Source organism: Rhineura floridana, chromosome 2 (genome assembly GCF_030035675.1).
Source record: "Rhineura floridana isolate rRhiFlo1 chromosome 2, rRhiFlo1.hap2, whole genome shotgun sequence".
Classification (NCBI taxonomy): Eukaryota; Metazoa; Chordata; class Lepidosauria; order Squamata; family Rhineuridae; genus Rhineura; species Rhineura floridana.
The window spans coordinates 55,007,772-55,028,330 of NC_084481.1; the positions used below are offsets into that span (position 1 = coordinate 55,007,772).

A 20,559-nucleotide genomic window follows, 5' to 3' on the forward strand; every position below is an offset into this window, starting at 1 on the left:
CTATGTAGGGCTACCTTTGAAGACTGTTCAGAAGCTACAGCTAGTGCAAAATGTGGCAGCCAGACTGCTAACAAGGACCAAGCGGTCCGAGCACATATCACCTGTTCTGGCTCACTTGCACTGGCTGCCAATAAGCTTCCGGGCTAGATTCAAAGTGTTGGTATTAACCTATAAAGCCTTATACGGTGCAGGGCCACAATACCTGTTGGAACGCCTCTCCCGATATGAACCGGCCCGTACACTACGTTCCACAACGAAGGCCCTTCTCCGGGCCCCGACTCATAGGGAGGCCCGGAGGGTGGTGACAAGATCTAGGGCCTTCTCAGTGGTGGCCCCCGAATTGTGGAACAGTCTCCTCATGGAGGTGCGCTTGGCACCGACGCTGTTTTCTTTTCGGCGCCAAGTGAAAACCTTTCTTTTCACTGAAGCATTTTAATTTAGTTTAACTTAAATTTATACAAATTGTTGTAATTGATTTTTGATTGTTTTTATGTCCTGTGGTATTGTATTATGATTTTACTGTACTTTGTTCACCGCCCAGAGAGCTATTGCTAGTCGGGCGGTTTATAAGCTTAATTAATAATAATAAATAAATATTGTGTCCCTGTATGAAATCCAGGAATTCTGGATCCCGGGCCTTGTTTGTCCAGCCAGCCAATTTCCAGGACAGTGCATGTGTTTGGTCAGACCTCTGGGGTTTTTTTGCTGAGTGAGGATCGAGGGGCGGACATAGTCAATCTGTCTCTTCAATTTTATTGAGTATATCTGATGGATCCCTCAGCACACAGCAATTTACAGAAGAGGCGCAGATGGATGAAGGTTGAACAGAAGGTGCCAAGGCGCTATGTTTGTGAGCTGGGGGACTGTACTCGTGGGGTTCCAAACACTGTGCAGCCAACCAGTCAAAAGGTTTCGGCTCAGAATTTACATAATCATGGTAGGCTGAGAGATGCTGTAGGCCCTCCTTTGTCATGATTGAAGATGGTTGAGGGGAAGGTAATAAATTTGTACCTTCTGTCGGCTGTGTTACAATTATTTCAGGGCTTAGCACTCGCTGGCCCGGCAGGATAATGGAGTGGCGTTTAGAAGGGGTGTAATGTTTCCAAGCTGGGGAGCTGTATTGATGTGTTCTCAAAACCCTTTTTTTGTGCTCCAGTGAGTTCTCAGTTGGTACAGTGTTCAATGCAATCCTAGGGTCAAACACTGGCCAGGAGGAAGCATTCTGCCTATCCTCACAGTTGTGATTAAACAAGTTCATAAGAGTATCTTTCAAAGCCGCCAAGCGGTGTAGAATTTCGCGTTGTTCCTGTTCAGGTAGTGATCCAAAGCTGTTTATAAGTAAAACTTCCTCAGGGCAATAGTTCCCAGTGGCAGAATCCGTCACATTCTGAGCAGAATTCGCCCGAACTGCATTATTCACTGTGCGTGTTATCCCTGGAATAACTGACTCTGGGCTGTCAGTTGTTAGATTTGGGGGAGGGCTAGGACAAGTAACAAACATTCCAATAGGAACTTTCTCCATCGTAATTGAGGGTGCAGAGCGTTTCTCCAGGCTATATAAGATCAAGGGAAAAGGGGGGGCATAGTTTTTAAAGTATCTTTTAACCCCAATGCCTCTATTTTGGATCGCCACCTTGTGGGAATAAACTAGCTTCATGGCAGAGGTAGAGGTAAAAGACACCAAGGCTCGAGCCGTTATTGAATTATAGAAGAGATATTCAATCTTCTCAATGGAATCAAGATCCAGGGAGGACTGGACAGTGGCAGGTAAAAGTTTCAATAGATGGTTTTTACGGTTCCTCTGTGACAACCAGCCACGTAGTTTAGGATAGTTGAAAAATACTAAGATCTGGTCCACTAAAAGAAGGCGCCACTTCACTTTATCTGTGGGTATTAGCTTGGAGTTCTCTGAGTTCTTGCTAGCCTCAACTCCAGTTGGGGAGACAGCACCCCTAGTTAATGGATTTGTATTTGTCAGGTGCTCCGGGGGGACTGATGCTATCTCATCTAGGCATATAGCTTCAAAGCTTCGCATCATGGGGGTCTGTTTTCATTCAATTTTCTTAAATTTAGTTTTATTACTATTATTTTTAGTTACTTGTCGTACTGTGGCCGATGCTACTTGTCCATTCTCCTTTGTCCAATGCCTTGAAAAGTTTTTTGAAATTCATTTTAGATCCCTTTCTGGAGTTACCAGGCACTTTGATGTTTTTCGTTTTTTTACTTTGGTTTGTTTGTGTCTTAGTTTGAGTCTTGATGTTCTTCCATTTAAGGACCTTTTTTAAGGAGATCACGGCTTTCTTTTTATGCTTTGTATGGGAATGGTGAGAACTTGCTAGGCTGGGGCTCCTTACATCTGACAGTTGTATTTCACGTGCCAGGTTTTCCGTTGAAAGGTGAAGATCTCGCGGGGAACTAGAATCCCTGTTAATCCCAAGCTTGGATTCCAACTCTGGGTTAAACACATCACTGGCAGGAGACTGAAGGGATCCTCCCAAGCATGGCTGAGCAGTAACTGTTAGTAGTGACAGATGGGTCATACATTCGATGAGTAGATTCTTGATTTGCGTCAAATCATCCGTCCAGTTTAGAAACAAATTTTTGATTAGCTCAAGATGCGCGTTAAGTAGTTTGGCCACCGTATCAGGCTCAGAGTCCTCGTAAAAAACTCCTGTATGCTTTGAGGATTGATTAAGTGAGGGCAGGGGGGGCTGACCTGAGGGAAGAGTGCTGTTATCCATATTATTTACTTTCACATTCTCTACAGGGCAGGATAAATAGGTATTCACAAAGTTCCCACATAATTGTGGCTGGGCAAATTGAGACTCCTGCTTAGAGTCTGTGATTGTACGGTTGGCATGCTCCAGTTCTTCTGCCAAGGTGCACTCACCTGCCCTCATAGCATCCCCGATCAGGGGATCCATTGGGCAGTATGGACCCAAGGACCAATCTAAACAAATTCCATTTTCTTCTATCGGCCTCACATCCAAGGGGTTCGTATCAAGCCGGGCATTCTGCCTTACACCATAGAAGTCTGTAATCTTGCGTTGATCATGTCTTCTGCTAACTGTTGAGATATCCTCCTGTACAGGAGCCAGTCCAAGTTGTTTATATCTGTCCCTAATAAGTACCATCACATTTGGTGGTGAGAGGATCCTAGAGAGCTGCTAGTTGGGAACCCAAGAGTTAATTAAAATAGCTCAAGCCTGCCACTTTAAGTCTGCTGATCCTGTTGATGCGACGCAGTAGATTACGTTCAGCTTTCCGTGGCCTTTATCATTAACAGGTTTTAAAGTTCAGAATATAAATATAAGAGTAAATTCCAATTCTCTTGCCAACTGGGAACAACTTGGGGCAAACTTATGGGCCAGCCCACACTCAGTCAGGATAATACAAAGATGATAAAAGAGCGTAAATAGCCAAAACAAATAGGGACTGTACTGCAGTTAGCGGGGTTTGCTTATCAAAAAGCACTCCATTCAGGAACATCAAAGCTTGGGAGTCTTTTACATTCTTGGGCTCGTCGCCAGACAGATATCAGCTTTTTTTTAGCATCAACTGGGTGGCTGGGGCAAGGATAATATAAAGCGTAAGGTTGTTTCTTACGATCAAACTGAGGAGCTCCAAAGGTAAGTCTTATTAGGTGGCCATCTTCCCTCTCACCAGAGGGAACAGGTAGGGGTCATCCAAATGGAGCGGGATAATCCACGTTTTCCATATCCGGTTCATCATCTGACAGTCCTCACTTTGCCTGTTTGTTCGCTCTTTCCCAATTTAAAAAAATGCCTTTTTTGTGCCCACACACGCAGCGAGAGGACCTGTACTTCTTCTTGCTTTTTCCCAGCTCTACCCATAACACTCCCCCTTATCAGCCAATTGGTCCGCAAAAATATGACGTATGCTCCTCTCCCCATTTGCAACAAAGCACAACAAGGCGCATGCGCTTGAACGTACGAGTGCGAATGTTTGAATTTCCTGATGGTTTGGTAGTAGTGGCTCACCTTGTCGCTCACCACTCTGGAGCAGCGCCGGATGGGGGGGTGTCTCCAGGTGCCCCTGACCATCCAGGGGGATTGTGGGCAGTGCAAGGGGTCAGTGCTTGTAATTGCCGGGTGAATCCCCCCCATAACCCTTGGGCTCATTCACTGCAGGGTTCAGCCCTGGACCATTATGCGGCTCGGCAGCAGGAATGCTGCCCCTGAGGGAAGCAAACGGCGCCCCACACGGGTGGTCGCTCTTGGCTCGGGCGGGGAATGCTGCCGTGTGCTGCTGTGTCAATCTGAGCTGAAGTGACCAGCACAGGTTTTGCGGTGTTTCCTCTGATAAAAGAAACATGCAAACCACTTATATGCCTATAATTCCTGTATTTTTGTTTGTTTGTATTTGTGATATTTTGCAAAACCGACTGTATGCTTTTCTACCTTTAACGTTTCTGGAGATACACGATTGCAATTCCACTTATTTCTCCAGAACAGCAAGTAACAATGTGTCATGTCTAGGAAGGTAGACCACCAGTCTCTTGTTGGCTTGTGTGCGTTGTTGTGTGAAACAGCATACATTACGTTGGAGTTAAGTTGAGCAAGAAACATCTTCAGAGCATGTTAAGAGTCTTTATTAAGACATTAGGGCCATAGGCTTAAGAGTAAATACATTTAGAGATTCTTCTCACCCCCCTTCTGGTCCATCTCTCTCCATAGATAAACACAAAAGACAGCCTCTCAGCTCAGAGGCATAATTCAGAAGAGCAACAACTCACATAGACTCTGTTACAACTTTCCCAGCTGTTATCAGATGGCTACCATAGCAACGACCTTCACTGTCTGTTCCGAGACTGGCATAGCCATAACTCACCCCTTAACCACAGTTACGTCTTCAAACTTGCAGGCTTCATGGAAAACTACTAGAGACAGTAATGCCTACTGGTCACCAGCCCAACAGCCCTCCTTTTTTTTATTAAGACTGCAAAATACACATGAAATACATCTCCATAATACATAGTCATACAGTCATACATTTCTACAATACCTCTTGCAATACATTTCAGTACATTGCATTTTCAGTTCAGTACAGTTCAAAAGTATATCTCAGTACATAGCAGTACATTTCAGAACTTTATTCACTCAAACTTTGGTTCATTCCAAGCCTTGTCACCAGTTTGCCAAATTTCTCCTCACACAAAGGCTTGGTCATTATGTCAGCCACCATGTTGTTAGTGTCACAAAATTTTAGGTTAACAAACCCCTGCTGCACACAATCCCTTACGTGAAAGTATCTGACACTAATATGTTTTGTTCTCTTGGTATGAGCTTCTGATGTGGCTATCTTAATGCAGGTCTGATTGTCTTCATATACAGTAATTGGAAATTGCATATCAATGCCTATCTCCTGCATGAGCATTGCAAACCACTGTAGCTCATTACAGGCCTGTGACAGGGCCACATACTCGGCTTCTGCGCTTGATGTTGCAACCACATTTTGTTTCTTGCTGCTCCAGTCAATGCATGACCCGTGCCACATCACAACTATGCCAGAGGTTGACTTACGACTGCTCAGCTCCCCTGCATGATCTGCATCCACAAAACATTCAAGACCTCCTGTCTTTGCTCCTGACAAAACCAGACCCTTTGTCTTCGTGCCTTTCAGATAACGCACTATCCTTTTAATCACTTGCCAGTCAGCCTCTGAAGGATGCTCTACCTTCCGACTTAAAATACTGACTGCATTACATATGTCTGGGCGAGACACCTTCACCAAATATTGCAATTTCCCTATTATGCGCCTGTACTTCTCAGGATCTGTACAAGGCATCTCCTGCACATTCTGTTGGAAAGCCACAACCATTGGAGTCTTCACAACATTGCATTCTGTCATGTTGCATTCTTCTATGATCTGATTTATTTTACTTTCCTGACTCAATGTTATGCTTCCATCTTCTGCACCCACAATATCCGTGCCTAAATAGTGCGTGACAGGCCCCAAATTCTTAGTGTCCACCTGCCTGCCCTGTTGCTCATTAAATTGTGTTCGTGTTTCATTTGTTCCTGTAAGAAGGACTGTCTCTCTTTGATCCCAAGGCTTTTCTGAGACTTTAATGCTTCTGCTCAGAATTAACTGCTGTGCCTCTGGACACCAAACTCCGAAACATGCATTCTCTTGTGCTCTAGGTGCACGTTTGCCACGTCTCTTACCCTGTGGCTTGTAAACTCGGCTGCGATGCACTCTTTCAGGCATCAGCCTGACTGCATTACATGAATACTGTGGCTGTGTGCTTTTAACAGCTGTCTTCTTACAGCTCTGGCGGTCATTCCCTTTCCGCCCCATTAAACTCAAGGCATCAGCACACTTCACACCCACGGTCATTTTAAACTGCCCTTGTGTCATGAAACCCTGACAGACAACATTTTCTCCTCTTTGCACCCAACATTTTCCTTTATCAAACCAGACTGAAAATTGACAACTCACCAGTTTGCCCACTGATAAAATATTATGAGCCAAGTCCGGAACGAACAAACAGTTTGTCATAATTCCAAGCTTGTCAAATTTAATCAGAGCTTTAGCTTGCACAGATTTCCGTGATCCATCAGCAAGTAAAACAAAGTCCTGCTCATCTGTAGACGTGTAAAACAGACTCCTGTCTTTAATTAGTATATGGCTTGCTCCGCTGTCGACAATAAAGTTAATTTGTTCCAAGTCTTTAGACTTCTGTTTACAAACAAAGTTCACACTTCCCTGCTTCAAGCCTCCGTCCCTGGAGTTTCGCTTGATTGCACAATCTTTACGGAGATGCCCACGAGCCCCACTGGCAAAACAAGACTTCAGCCGCTGCTGCTCCCGCTTGTTTTCCTGTCTGCTTTCGGCAGCCTGCTCCGGTTCGGCACATTTCTCCGCCTTGCTTCTGACAGCCTCCACCGGCTGGGCTCTCTGCGCCTCCTGCCTCCGCTGCCATTCCTGGGACAAATCCTGCAACACGTCCCAGATCTGTTTAGCCGACGGCTCATCTCTCACACACATCAGTTGAGAATCCGATAGAGCCAAGATTATAAACGCCTGCGCCCTCTGGTCTCGACGCTTCCAGGCCACGGTCAGTACCGCCGGGGTTTTTTCTTCAATCACGTCCCATAAATCCTCTGTTATCAGCAAAGCCCGCATCCTCGGCTTCCAGCTGGCAAAATTCTTCTCATTAAGTCGTTCCATCGGCAAGCCTCCCCCAGACAGGTTTACAGCCATGTTGCTCACCTCCGTCTGGTTCAATCAATCAAGCTGCCCTCTCTGGAACTCCGTCTGCCTTTCAGACCAGCAACTTACTCCGGTGTAATGCGCTGTGGAGCGCAGCCGTCCTCTGCTACCACTGTTGGCTTGTGTGCGTTGTTGTGTGAAACAGCATACATTACGTTGGAGTTAAGTTGAGCAAGAAACATCTTCAGAGCATGTTAAGAGTCTTTATTAAGACATTAGGGCCATAGGCTTAAGAGTAAATACATTTAGAGATTCTTCTCACCCCCCTTCTGGTCCATCTCTCTCCATAGATAAACACAAAAGACAGCCTCTCAGCTCAGAGGCATAATTCAGAAGAGCAACAACTCACATAGACTCTGTTACAACTTTCCCAGCTGTTATCAGATGGCTACCATAGCAACGACCTTCACTGTCCGTTCCGAGACTGGCATAGCCATAACTCACCCCTTAACCACAGTTACGTCTTCAAACTTGCAGGCTTCATGGAAAACTACTAGAGACAGTAATGCCTACTGGTCACCAGCCCAACATCTCTATGGTTGCAGGTGGCTGAGACGCTCTAGCAAACCACTTATATGCCAATAATTCCTGTGGGTTTTTTGCTTGTATTTGTGATATTTTGCAAAAGCGACTGTATGCTTTTCAGCTCAGCTGGGCTGCCGAGAACCTGCAGGCTGTGGTTGAAATTGACAAGACTCAAAGAGAGTAGCCTTGCAGGCAGGAAAGCGAAATTGACTAAGGGTGCATGAGTGTCTGTAATCCAAGAAGAAAGCCTCTATTTCTCTTCTCCCTCCCTCCCCGGACTCTGGATGCCTGGAAGCAAAGACCAATATGTTCAAGAAGGGCATTTGATGCGGGGGGTGAGGGGTGGGAGGTGGAGGTTAGGCAAAGATAAATATTTTCTCGCTTGAAAAAGTTTACAAACAACCACAATTGCAGATCTCACCCTGAGCGGCTGCCCATTTTGCAGGCTGGCTAAAAATTAACCATTGTTGCTGCTTCTGCGCAAATGCTCTTTTTTGCATCTGCACAGTAGAAGTTGCAGGGGGGGGCAACACCACACCATTGCTCTGATAGGTTCCTTTTTCCCGGGCTTTCGCCGGACATTCGCAGACATGCGCAACAGTGGAAATACGTGATTGGCTGAGAATGAGGGAAGGGATATGGGAAACCGCCCAAAAACCACCCATCAAACTCCCACAGCTGTAAAGTCCACGGTATTGCATCCGAGCGCCTGAAGGTACAGCGGATGATTCCCGGTTTAAAAACGCAAATCACATGATTTGCGGTATTGCAGGAGCGGATTTAACCACATGAAAATGCACAAAAGCGTGCGGCATCATATGGACGACCGAAAAATAATGAAAACACAAAGCGATCACGTCACACATTTTACAGTCATCTGGATGAGCCCGTAGACTCACCCAAGATGCAGCTCCAGACCTCCCACTGCAGGAAGGGGTTTAGAACTCAGCTGGAGCCCTTCATTCAGACTCAGAGAGTGAACAGGAGACCCCTCTGCTCCCTGCAGAGCGAAGACACCTGCAAGTAGCAGAGCATGGCAGGCGTTCTGGCAATTTAAGGCTACAAGCTCCTGTGAGTTGGAGGGCTGATTGCTAGCACCTGAACCAGGGAGGGGAACGTACAAGGCAGTGAGAGGCTTTTTGCCCTCTGCTGGAAGCAATGTCAGACACCAGTGCCAGGCCCTCACCAGCTGTGCCAGGCCCTGTTGAGTCTTGAAACCTGGATTGCCTTGTTGGAATATTGAACCTTTGATGTGTTACTGATCTTGCCTTTGGAAGATGAACTGGCACATGAAGTGAGATCCCTCAGCCCCCACCCTTGCTAATCCACACTCTCTTCAAGCCTTATCTGTTTTACAACCAAGCCCCTGCTTAGGCAGCTGCTGGTTAATTGTTGTATATCACCATTAATTACCTTGGTGCAGCCAGGGCAGACTGACAATAGGGAGAGGCATCATCTTGTCCTTTACATCAGGCAGCAAAATGTCATGGACCGGCTGTGATTAGACTGCAGGTGCTCTGGTTGCTTCCCCACTAAGGTGAGATTTATTGTGTCCCTACTTACAGACTTTCTCCCCTAAGTTTGCATCTATACATGTAAATTAACACATACAAATGGTATACAAATCTGTGTCCTCTTGGTCTTTGCTAGAGAGTAAGCCTTCTTATCAGGCAAGCTTTGTTCTTATAAGATTTGGCTATGTATCTGAGAAGCATAGGAATTTGCCTTTTTATATTTGGAACATAGGAAGCTGCCTTATACTGAGTCAAACTACTGGTCCATCTCACTCAGTATTGTCCGTAGTGATCGCTGTGGCTCTCTGGGGTTTGGGGCAGGACTCTCTACTAGCCCTACCTGGAGATTAGGGTTGCCAGGTTCAGGGCGTGAGACTGATCCTGTATCTTTAGGAGAACAGAAAGTCAGAGAGTGAACAGGAGGCCCCTCTGCTCCCTGCCGAGCAATTGGTTTTTCTCATTACAGTGTTGCAGGAACACCTGCACTTGGCTGACTTTCTCTTCTCCTAAAGATACAGGATCAGTCTCACACCCTGAACCTGGCAACCCTACTGGAGATGGAGGGAATTGAACCAGGGATCATCTTAATGCAAAGTCAATGCTCTAACGAAGCTGTGGCCCTTTGTTAAAAGTATGGACCAGTAAATTTCTGTTAGTTACTTAATTTTCTTCACTTACTTATAACATTAAATTAAATATATATATGAGAGACAAAAATAGCGTTTCTTAAAAACAGGCCTGCACACCTTGTGATGCCCACCCCCTCCGTGACAACTGCAGGCTGTGAGTCATGCATTGTGGCCTGGCAGATGCTTGGCAACCATATGCCATTTGTGCAGTACCAGGCAGGCAGTAAACAGGGAGTCTGTTTGGGCAGCCATACAAAGCTGGCGGGCTCCTGTCCAGCTTTGTCACTTGCAAGCTAAGCTAGGCCTGGCTGCCTTAACACAAGGTTGCAATTCTGACTCTTGCAAGCAGTTACTAAATATTGCAAGAAGTTACTAAAAAATTAATTTAGAAATCAATGTTCATCAGCCAATGGTAGATCATCCTGTGGGTTCACACACTGTACTAATTAATGAGCATAGCAGTGCCTTTCATGGCATAAAATGAAAAGAAATATGAAAGGCAAGTTTCCTCAATGCAACTGTGTTTAAAAGAAGGCTTGTTAGATATTCCTTCTTTATAGAACGACTGACAAGGCAGGATAACAATGGGTGGCTAACCTTTTAGGGAATCGTGCAGAAATCAAGAACACAAGGACAAGTCAGGGACTTGGAGGAGTGTGGCCTACTAACTGTTTGCTCGCTTCTGTTAGTTGATAACATCCAACAGCAAGAGTTAGGACAGGAGTTACCAATGCAGCCCCCGTGGGTACCAGTGTTCCCACCAGTACCTCCTATGGTTCTTGCAAAATATTTCAACAAATATCCCCTCAAAAATCCACAATGCAAAAGGGACTGTTTGCTCTTCCTGCTCAGTTCCTGTTAAGCACTGGCTCAGCCTCTCCTACACTGAACAGTGTCACATATCATAGGATACCAGGACTAGACACCCATCCTCCTATTTGTTTTGAGCAGAGGAGATGTGCAAAAAGCTTCTCTCTGTGAGTGACTGTGGCTGATGTAGGTTGCCTTTTCCCTCATGGATGGGGTGGTGGATGGATGCCCGCACCATTTTGTATCCTGTCTGTTTTTCTGCTGTTTCAGGTATGGCAGCCACTTTATGCTATGCCACACCCCATGTTTTTGTTATGTAAATTTGTATAGATATTAGCATAGATTGTCAACGGTCTGAGATGTGTGTGTGCCAGTGTGTGTGTTTACCTAAGTGGCAGGCTTTTACCCTGCATTTAGATCACTGAGACTTAAGACCAAGTAAAATAAGAAAAGCTACTTTATAGAAATACATAGTAGATTGGAAAGGCATACCTACTTCTAACTAACTAAGTTGGAGGAGCAGTACCCAGACGTGGGGGTCGCCCTCATGGCTCAGGAGAGAGAGAGCAGAGACAAAGGTGTCTCCTCTCTCTGACAGTCGAAGAAGAGAACAGTGTAAGGGCAGAAGGAGGAGGGGCGGATAAGCTTCCCTAAGCATATCAGTCTAACGACGGAAGGAAGTCAGTTAGAGCATCACAGGTAAAGGTAGTCAAGCTAGCCATCTAGAGGACCCTAACTCTATCTCCCTTCTGGAACATAAACAAAAGAACAAAACAGGAGTTGCTCTTGCCCCACTTCCAACAGTTTTGTGACTGGCGCCCAGGGTATTTTCGCAAAATTCCAAATGTGCCCTCTGGCTGCAAAAGGTTGGCAACCCCTTCAGAGGGGTTCCTTCAGAGTTCTTCCAACAGTAAAAACTTACTATAAACTTTTTACTTATTATAAGAATCTTATTATAAAGATAATGGAACAACCTTTCTTAGGGAGACTACACCACAGACAACATTTTTATTTGGCTCTTGCATGCAAGCATGGTATGTCTTGGTTCACTTCGGCTATGCTTCATGCACTAGGGTTGGGCAACATTTTTGTCTCAAAAGCCCCATGTAGCAGTGGGTGGTTAGTCAGGGGCCATGTGTCAGAGGGTGTGGCTGGCACTGGGCATGGCCAGAGCCATCCATACCCACCTGCACTTGCACATCCAGTCACTCATGTGTAATTTACATTGGGAGGCTGGCACGCAGAGATGACCCTCCCTAAACACCATTCTCCCAAATGAGCTGTTTGGAAGGCTGAGGAGACTGCAGAGAAGATGAGCCCCCTTCCCCAACATGTACCTCCCTGCACTCCCCCAAGCCTACCAACAGATTTACAAGGGGATGACAGTGCATGGGAATGACCTTAAATCTGACTAACTTAAATCAGATTTATTTACTTAAATGTGAATAATCTCAGGTAGCATTTATAGAGTAATGAACTAGTTGAGGGCTAACAAACTCAATCTCAGTGCAGTCAAGATGGTTACATTTAAATCCTCAGACAGCATATGACTTGAGTGTCTTTTGTTGCATGAATCCTAGATAAGTATTAATATATTCATCAGAAGACCTTTTCCAGGTCTTCCCTACCTTCAAAGGTGAGGTGGATGGTGGCCATGGATAGGTTGTTCACGATCTTTGGAATGCTCTCCCTAGGGAGGCTCATGTAGCTTCAAATATGATGGCCTGTTTGCACCACACCAGGGGAATGCCTTTTTATATTTGCCCAGGCCTTTTAGAAGTGTTTGTTAGTTTTTTACTCTATTGCTCTACTAAAAACTCTTGCTGATCTGCTGATTTTTAATTTATTTTGTGAATTCTATCATGATAGTTGTTTCTAAATCCTTGAACTTAAGGAGATGGTATTTGGACCAAATAATAGGATACTACAAATACTTGAAAAAAATACACAAATACAAAGCTGTTGATTGTAACCTAATACAGTGCAGTGGTTAGTGTGTTGGACCTGGGAGAACAGGGTTCAAATCCCAATGCAGCCATGAAGTGACCTTGGGTGTGACTATCTGTCTGTCTAACATAACACAGGGTTGTTGTGAGGATAAAGTGGAGAGGTGGAGAACCATGTATGCCACCTTGACTTCTTTGGAAGAAAGGTGGGATATAAATATAATACTAAAATAAAAATACATAAGAAGAGTCTTCTTGTATTTTGGAGTGGTTTTGCCTGTAATATAGGAACATAAGAAGCTGCCTTATTCTGAATCAGACCACTGGCCCATCTTGGGTCATCTATACTGATTGGCAGTGGCGCTACAGGTTTTAAGATAGGACTCTTTTTATTTATTTATTTATTTATTTATTATTTGACTTATATCCCATCCTTCCTCCCAGTACGAGCCCAGGGTAGTAGTCCTACCTGGGGATCCTGGGGATTGAACCTAGGACTCTGCATGTAAAGCACATGCTCTACCACTGAGCTACAGTCCTTCCCCTCCCCCTCCCAGATACAGGGCCAAGAGAGGCAGACATAAGTGCAGGCCTGTCTGTGTACTACAACCAAGCCATTAGCCCATTTTCAGGCAGATAATTAATTATGCACTATCGTCCTAAGTACAACTTAACTTCCATATTCCCCCCCCCAACTTATCTTCCCTCAGAAAAGGAGGCACCCTCTGCAGGCTTGTGTTTAGAGCCTTGCCAGAGAATTGTACATAAATGTGTGACATTCCCACCCCCTCTGAGGAGCCTTAATTAATATTTTAGCTTTTAACAGACAAGGCGCCCTTACTACTCCTGTCTGAAAATGGCACACACCTTTTCTGCCTGCAGCAATTGTGCTACCCATGCCAAAGGTTGGCCACCCCTATTATACAATGCACTTATACTGGGTGGTGGTGGTGGTGAAGTCTTTGTAACAAGTACTCCTACGCAGTGTGAGGTGAATCTATTCTAGATTGCCAAAGCGATTTTTTTTTGTAAAACACACATACACACACACTGATATAACTCTAATAATATAATTGGGGGGGGGAGAGAAAAGATAGAGCAAAGAGCAAAATAATAATAATAATTCCATCTAGCCTGTACTCCTTTGTCTCTTTAGTGTGTATTACTCAGCAACAACCAGCCACCCACCTACAAACAATTATGCATCCTTCAGTTCTAACTCAATATAGTTGCTGTTGGCAACTATAGCATCTATTAGTTTAGATTTCAGTTCCTTTCTGTTCCTCTGATTTAACTGTGGTCAGCTGATTTTAGGGCCATTAGCACCAAATTTTGGTTTGGGAGGTGTTGCTTGGCCTGGATGGAGCATAGAAGAGAGACATGTAAAGTGTTTGTTGATATGTATTGTTAGCGCTACAACAGGAGTGGAAAGTTTGGGCTTCCAGATGTTGTTGGACTCCAACTCCCATCAGCCCCAGTCAGCATAGCCAATGGTTAGGAATGATGGGAGCTGGAGTCCAACAACATCTGGACGGGCACAGTTTCCTCACCCATCTTCTAGAAGGAGTCATACTAGACACTATGAATGGCAGCTGAATGAATAAGTATTTCTGAAACACAGTCTGTAATAATAGAGTAAATTGGATAAGATCATTATCATTGGATAAGATCCAGGGAGCTGAGTTACACTTCAGTCTATGCTCTGTCATGGCAACATGCAGTTGGGGGACATTATGTTACATGTGGGACTGCTGTAAAGCTGCACTGTCAAGAGGTGTCTGTGTTGTGAAATGAAGGGGTATGAATGAGTAGAATTGTGCTTCTCCCCTATGCTACCCACATCCCACCCACAGCTTTGTTCCAGCCATTCTGTGGTGTATCTTCACCAGTGGAACAGTTCTGCTGGCAGACTCTTCCAGTGGTGTATCTGGATTGTTCTGAGAAGAAACCTGTCATGGCAGGCAGCTGTGTATCTGGTGTTCCTCCCATTTAGCAGGGATTCCTCCAAATTCTATAGCCCAAAAGGTTGCAGGTTTCCACCATAGGATTGTACCCTAAATGGCCTTGAACTATATATATTTAAAAATAATATATCGCAAGCTTACCAGTGTTGGAGTCCCTCAAAGAGATCCATTGAGAAGTTGATGAGCTGTCATCAGTTAAGTGGCACTTTGACTTCTGACTCAGCACTGAATGGGAGTTTGGAAGCACCATTTTTAGATGAGAAATAGGATTCAGTTCCTGACCATCTGTGGCTATTTAATATTCCATGTTGCTTTTCATAAAACTAGTGGGAAGTGTCTTAGCAAAATGCCAGTGTGGCTAATTACTTTTCTGCCTACTTAAAATTTCCAGTCTCCTTAATGAAAAATAAAATGTGTGTGTGTTTTAATGCACCATACAAACTATTATAAACTGTGAAGTTTTGCTTTGTGTCCAGAAACTAAATTACATTAAGAGAGAAAAGCTGTTACTGTGGCACAAGGAATTACTTTGAGTCAGAGCTGACCAGAGACTAGGATTAACAAAGACCTTTGTCTGAGACCCATTGCCAGGTGAGATTGAAGAGTCTGGATTAGATGGCTTGATGGTCTAATTTCATATAAAGCAGCTTCTCATAAACCGTGTTGTTCCGCCTAGTGGCTTGGCAACTAGCAAAGAATGCTAATTAATGGGCTGAAGGCTACCCTGAAAGGCAGGTCACGCTAACCTACCTGGGTGGGAGCTGAAAAGAATGTCTTGTGTGGGAGGGTGTGTGGTTGGAGGAGAAATAAGTAGAGATGCCAACAGACTGAAGAATTTTTGAGGATCAGGCACTTTCCTTTTAAGCTACTAACTGATTGATTAATTTATTGTATTTATATAAATGTGTGTATTACCAAAGCCTCCCTTGAAGTGCCTTTTTGAAGAATTTCATGAAGATACTTGCAGTTTAATAAAAGAAAAGCACCATTGTTAGGAGGAGAGTCATACTTTAATATATTCTCTTTCCCTATTCCAGCTCCCCCTAGCCTGCCCTCCAGATATTTTGGCCTAGAACTTCCAGCATCCCTGACTGTTTTGTAATCCAAACCATCTGAAGAGCACCTGATTGGGGAAGACTGCTCTATTACAATAACATATCAGACCCTGAGAGCCTCAAAACAAACATACAAAACAGGTATACTTTTAACTCCCAGGGTTACCGATTAAAAGTCATGCTCACTGATTATTTAAAGAACAGTTTGAATTGGGTCAGAGAAAGAGGGGTGGAATCTAATTAATGCCTTTACACTTACAAAAGGGCTTTTGATCTAGAGGAGGCGTCTGGTATCGGAAGAGGAAAGGGAGCAATTTCTGCTGATTCTTCCTTCCCCTTGCAGTTCTCTACACCACCTTCCACCCTGTTCTGGACTGTTCCTCAACTCTTTGAAGCTAATTAGGGGGGGCATGCTGGGGGATGCAGAGGGAAAGGGGAAATGGTTAAAAAAAAGAAGAGCCTCCCCTCCTCTTCTGATAGCGGACACCCTGAATGGATCATAAGCTCTTCTGTGAGCGCAAGAGTATCAGTTGGATTCCAACTAATATTTTTATCTTTGCAGTTGGTTTGCAAGAAGGACCACCGTTTAAGTTAGCTATCAACAAACTGGAATGTGTCCAGAGGAGGACAGCACAAATGGTGAGGGGCTGGAGATCAAGGCCCATGAGGAAAGGTTGAAGGAGTTGAGAAGAGATGATTTGGAGGGAATAAGATTGCCATCTTTAAATGTTTGAAGGATTGTCAAATACCAAATTTGTTTTCTGTTGCTCCCAAGGAAATGACTGAAACCAAAGAATTCAAATTACAAAAAAACAGTATTTTGACTAAACATTAGGAAGAACTTCCTGGTGGCATGCGCTGTGCAATCATAGAACAGACCACCTTGGCAAATGGCACACTCCTTTGTTAGAGATTTTTAAGTGAAGGTTGGATGGCCGCATATCAAGAGATTCTGCAGCTGTAGATTTTCTGCATTGGCAGGGGTTTAGACCATTTATCATTATTATATAAATTTATATGCCACCCTTCCTCTAAAAGGAGCCCATGGTGGCAAACAACAAGCGATAAAAGAATAAAAACGTCTTTAAAACATCTTGAAATGGAAATGGACTGCCTTCAAATCGATTCCGACTTATGGCGACCCTGTGAATAAGGTTTTCATGGTAAGCAGTATTCAGAGGGGGGTTACCATTGCCTTCCTCTGAGGTTGAGAGGCAGTGACTGGTCCAAGGTCACCCAGTGAGCTTCATGGCTGTGTGGAGATTCGAACCCTGGTCTCCCAGGTCGTAATCCAACACCTTAACCACTACACCACACTGGCTCTACAAATGCAGGCTGGGATAAAGGTCTGTACTTAAAAGGCTTGTTGAAACAGGAAGGACTTCAGTAGGCTCTGAAAAGACAACAGAGATCGTGCCTGTCTAATACCCAAGGGGAGGGAATTCCAAAGGGTTGGTGCCACAATGGTAAAGGCCTGATTCCTATATTGTACGGAATGGATCTCTTGTTAAGATGGCATCTGCAGGAGGCCCTCACCTACTGAGTGCAGTGATTGACTGGGTGTATAAGGGGTGAGATGATCTTTCAGGTGTAGATGATCTCTGAAATCCCTTCTAACTCTATGATTCTAATAAGGCTTGGGGGCCTATTGCTGTTTTGGAAGACTGATGTTGTTTTAGGACTAGTATTACCTCAGTGCATGCCCTCACTGCATTAGGCCTAGTACTGCCTCTCTGCGTATGTGTTAGAATTGCCAGGTCTCCTGGTTTGCCTGGAGACTCCAGTTTTGGGAGATCTCTTCCGGGTCTCCAGGTGAGTCACCTTAATCTTCGGACTCTTAACTTTCATTAAAAAAAAGTTTCTAGGTGGTCTGGTTCAAAAGATATAAACCAAAATGTCAGCCACCCCCCTTCAACTTATGTTAGTTCCGGCTGCTCTAATCCCCTCCCTTTCAGGTTTTTAGCCAATAAGTGAAGTCAGGGTTGTGATTGATAAGATTTGTTGACCCCCAGGAAATATCTAAACCCCATTTTAAGTTCTGAGAACAGTTTCTTTTTCCTGCATTTCTCATATCAGGAATTCAGTAAATATATAGCTTTCAGCAACATAAAGAGTACTTTCTCTGTACAAGATTGGGACTTGCTTCTGAGTAAATGTGCATAGGATTGCACTACAACAGAAGATCACAGCAGGATCTTGGTGGGCATACACAGGAAACAATTTTAGTTATAATTATAATAAAAGTGTACATGCAGGTTTTTTAATTACTTGCAAAAATGGCATATACATTTTATCTTTCAAATAATTTTTGAACAGAAGTTTTAAAAGTGTACATGCTGCAGTACATTTCTAATTAAGGAGTCAAACAAGTTTAAATTTTACAGGGCTGCTGAAGAGGGCAGTTTATTTATCTTATTCATAACCTGTTTTGAAAACCTTCCTGATATGAAGCTTTTCTGGAAGTAAAGCTGCAATGCTAATTCCACATACCAGGGAGTTAACCCCATTGAATTCAGTAGGACTTACTTTTGAGTAGACATGGTTAGGATTGTGCTGAAAATCAATGGGACTTTTGAGTGAACATAGAAAAGGACTATGTTGTAAATCTTTCTCTCTCACTCTGATCCTTCTTTTTTTTAAAAGCAGTTAGGATGGGCTTACTTAGGTGTCACTGCTTTTTTATGGCAGGAAACTAATACTTTTAAAAAAATGTTCTGCAATGGCCGACTGGTTTTGAGAATAAACTGTTATATGGGGTGTATGTATTTTTACATCTCCTGTGTGTGTGTGTGTGTGTGTGTGTGTGTGTGTGTGTGTATGGAATATTTCTAACAACCCTGTGAGGTATGGTTGGAAACCAAGGCAGCTCACAAAAAGAATTAAAGTCATTTAAAATCCAATAACCATAAAAAAGTATTAAAAAGTTGCAAAACAACTTAAAGTTCCTTATCAGTGAATTGCAGTCCTTCCCTGACTGCATAAGTCCCATTGAATACATTGGGACTTGCTTCTGAGTAAACAAACATAGGATTGCATTATAACTATCTTTACAGGTTGTGTAAATAATAAAAATCTTTGACGTTCATGCTTATATAATTATTTCTTCATACTGTGTCTTGATATGTGCCTGGTGTGGATCTGTCCTAGTATGCTGTGCATTCATTAGTGAACTGAAAAGAACAATTTTTAAAGATACTATTTTAAACAGGGCTGTAGCTCAGTGGTAGGGCATATCATGCTTTGTATGCGAAGGTCCAAAATTCAATATCTGGAAAAGACTATTGACTGGAATCATGTCATCAGTACTGAGCTAGATTGTATCAAATGGCCTGACTCGGTATAAGGCAGATTCCTTTATTCCTAAAAGTGGAAAGAGACCAAAGGGCCACAGTGACTCTGAAATTTATTTATGTATTTTATTTACAGCATTTATATACCACTTTATTGTTAAAAAAAACCCTCAAATCAGTTTATAGAAGGAATTAAAACAATAAAATTATTGGCAAAAAAAGTTAGAGAGGTGTTTAAAAACATTCAAAATAATAAAACTAACAATGAGTTAAAAACAGATGAAAAACGTAATAGCCTCTACATACCTGGGTAGGCTTGCCTAAACAAAAATGTTTTTAGCAGGTGCCAAAATGAATACAATGAAGCACCTGCCTAATATAAATAAGCAGGGAGTTCTAAAGCGTAGGTACTGCCACACTAAATGATCAATTTCTTTTGGCAACCAGTGCAAATTTCAGAGCATAGGTATTATGTGCTGATAGGGTCTCACTCATGTCAGCAATCATGCCGTAGCATTCTGCTCTAACTGCAGCCCCGGGTGGGGTTGTGCTGCATGGAGATTTCTATGACCTTGGCTGACTGGCTGCCAGAATTTTTTTAGCTTTGGTTAGGAACCCTGACTGGTTGTGGGATTCTGAGTTTTCTGTCTTACTCATAGGAATCTCGTTGTGGTTGGTATGGTATTGCATTTAGGAAATCATCACTGTCTTTTCTTTTTCTATTTGCATTTAATTTAACTGTCATGGTGGCATTGTAAGAGGACGTTGCGGAGAGAGTTCCGCCACCCTTACAATTTTAATCGCTTTTAACCGCCTGCAATTAATAGATTTTAACATCCTAACATCTCTGTGCACCTTTGAGCACTTTTGAGCATTTTCAGCACTTTTTACGCACTTGGAACATCTTTTTAAGCACTTGGAACATCTATGGAGTGATTCGGAGGGAGTAAGTAAGCGTTTCCCTCTGTTAGCTGGTTGATTATCCTCTGCTCTTCACATTATTGCAGACATTTGCATTAAGAACATTAACTATAAGAATGTCGACAGGGATAGACTGTGACTCACCGTCTCTATCGGCGTGGCGGATTGTGGAGTTTGGGGTTTCCGGTTTCCTGGCCTCTGTTGCCGCCGTTTTGGGCTGCGGCTTGCGCTTCTTGCCGGCGGCGCTGTGGCTGGGTCTCCTGGTGTGGCCTGTGTTGTTCGGCCGCGGCCTGTGCTTCTCGGCGGCTGCCGTGCCTGCTGCTTTGCGCTTGCCGGTTGTTGTTGCTGCGATGGCGAGTGTGCTTGGCTTTGTGTCCTTTGCCGCGGCTTGGGCCTCCCGCCGGGGTTGGTCTGCTTCTGTTGGCCCGCTGTGGCCTGTCAGTGTCGGTTTACTCCTTGGCGCTTTTCGTGTGACGAGGCGGCTGGCATCGGACGGGGTGCGGTGGGCCTGAGCTGAGGATCGTCGTGCCTGTTTCATCGTTGGCGTTTGTGCTGGCGGCAGCGCTTTCTGCGGGCTTGGAAGTGGAACCGAGGAAGAGAAGAAGAAAAGGAAAGAAATTAAGAACAAAAATTGTGGCGGCGGCGACAAGACTTGGTGGGAGCGGAGTG

General features: G+C 44.0%; 1 protein-coding gene across 6 annotated transcripts in view; it reads left to right on the top strand.

The window, feature by feature from the left end:
- Window positions 1–20,559, top strand: part of ACVR1 (activin A receptor type 1) — a 210,253-nt gene that overhangs the window by 59,074 nt on the left and 130,620 nt on the right. For 2 of the 6 annotated variants that reach the window (XM_061608735.1, XM_061608738.1), the window contains exon 2: window positions 15,662–15,820. The exons of the other annotated variants lie outside the window; for them this stretch is intronic. The gene's annotated coding sequence lies outside the window, so the exon portion shown is untranslated. The remainder of the gene's footprint in view (window positions 1–15,661; window positions 15,821–20,559) is intronic. 6 annotated transcript variants of the gene reach the window in all.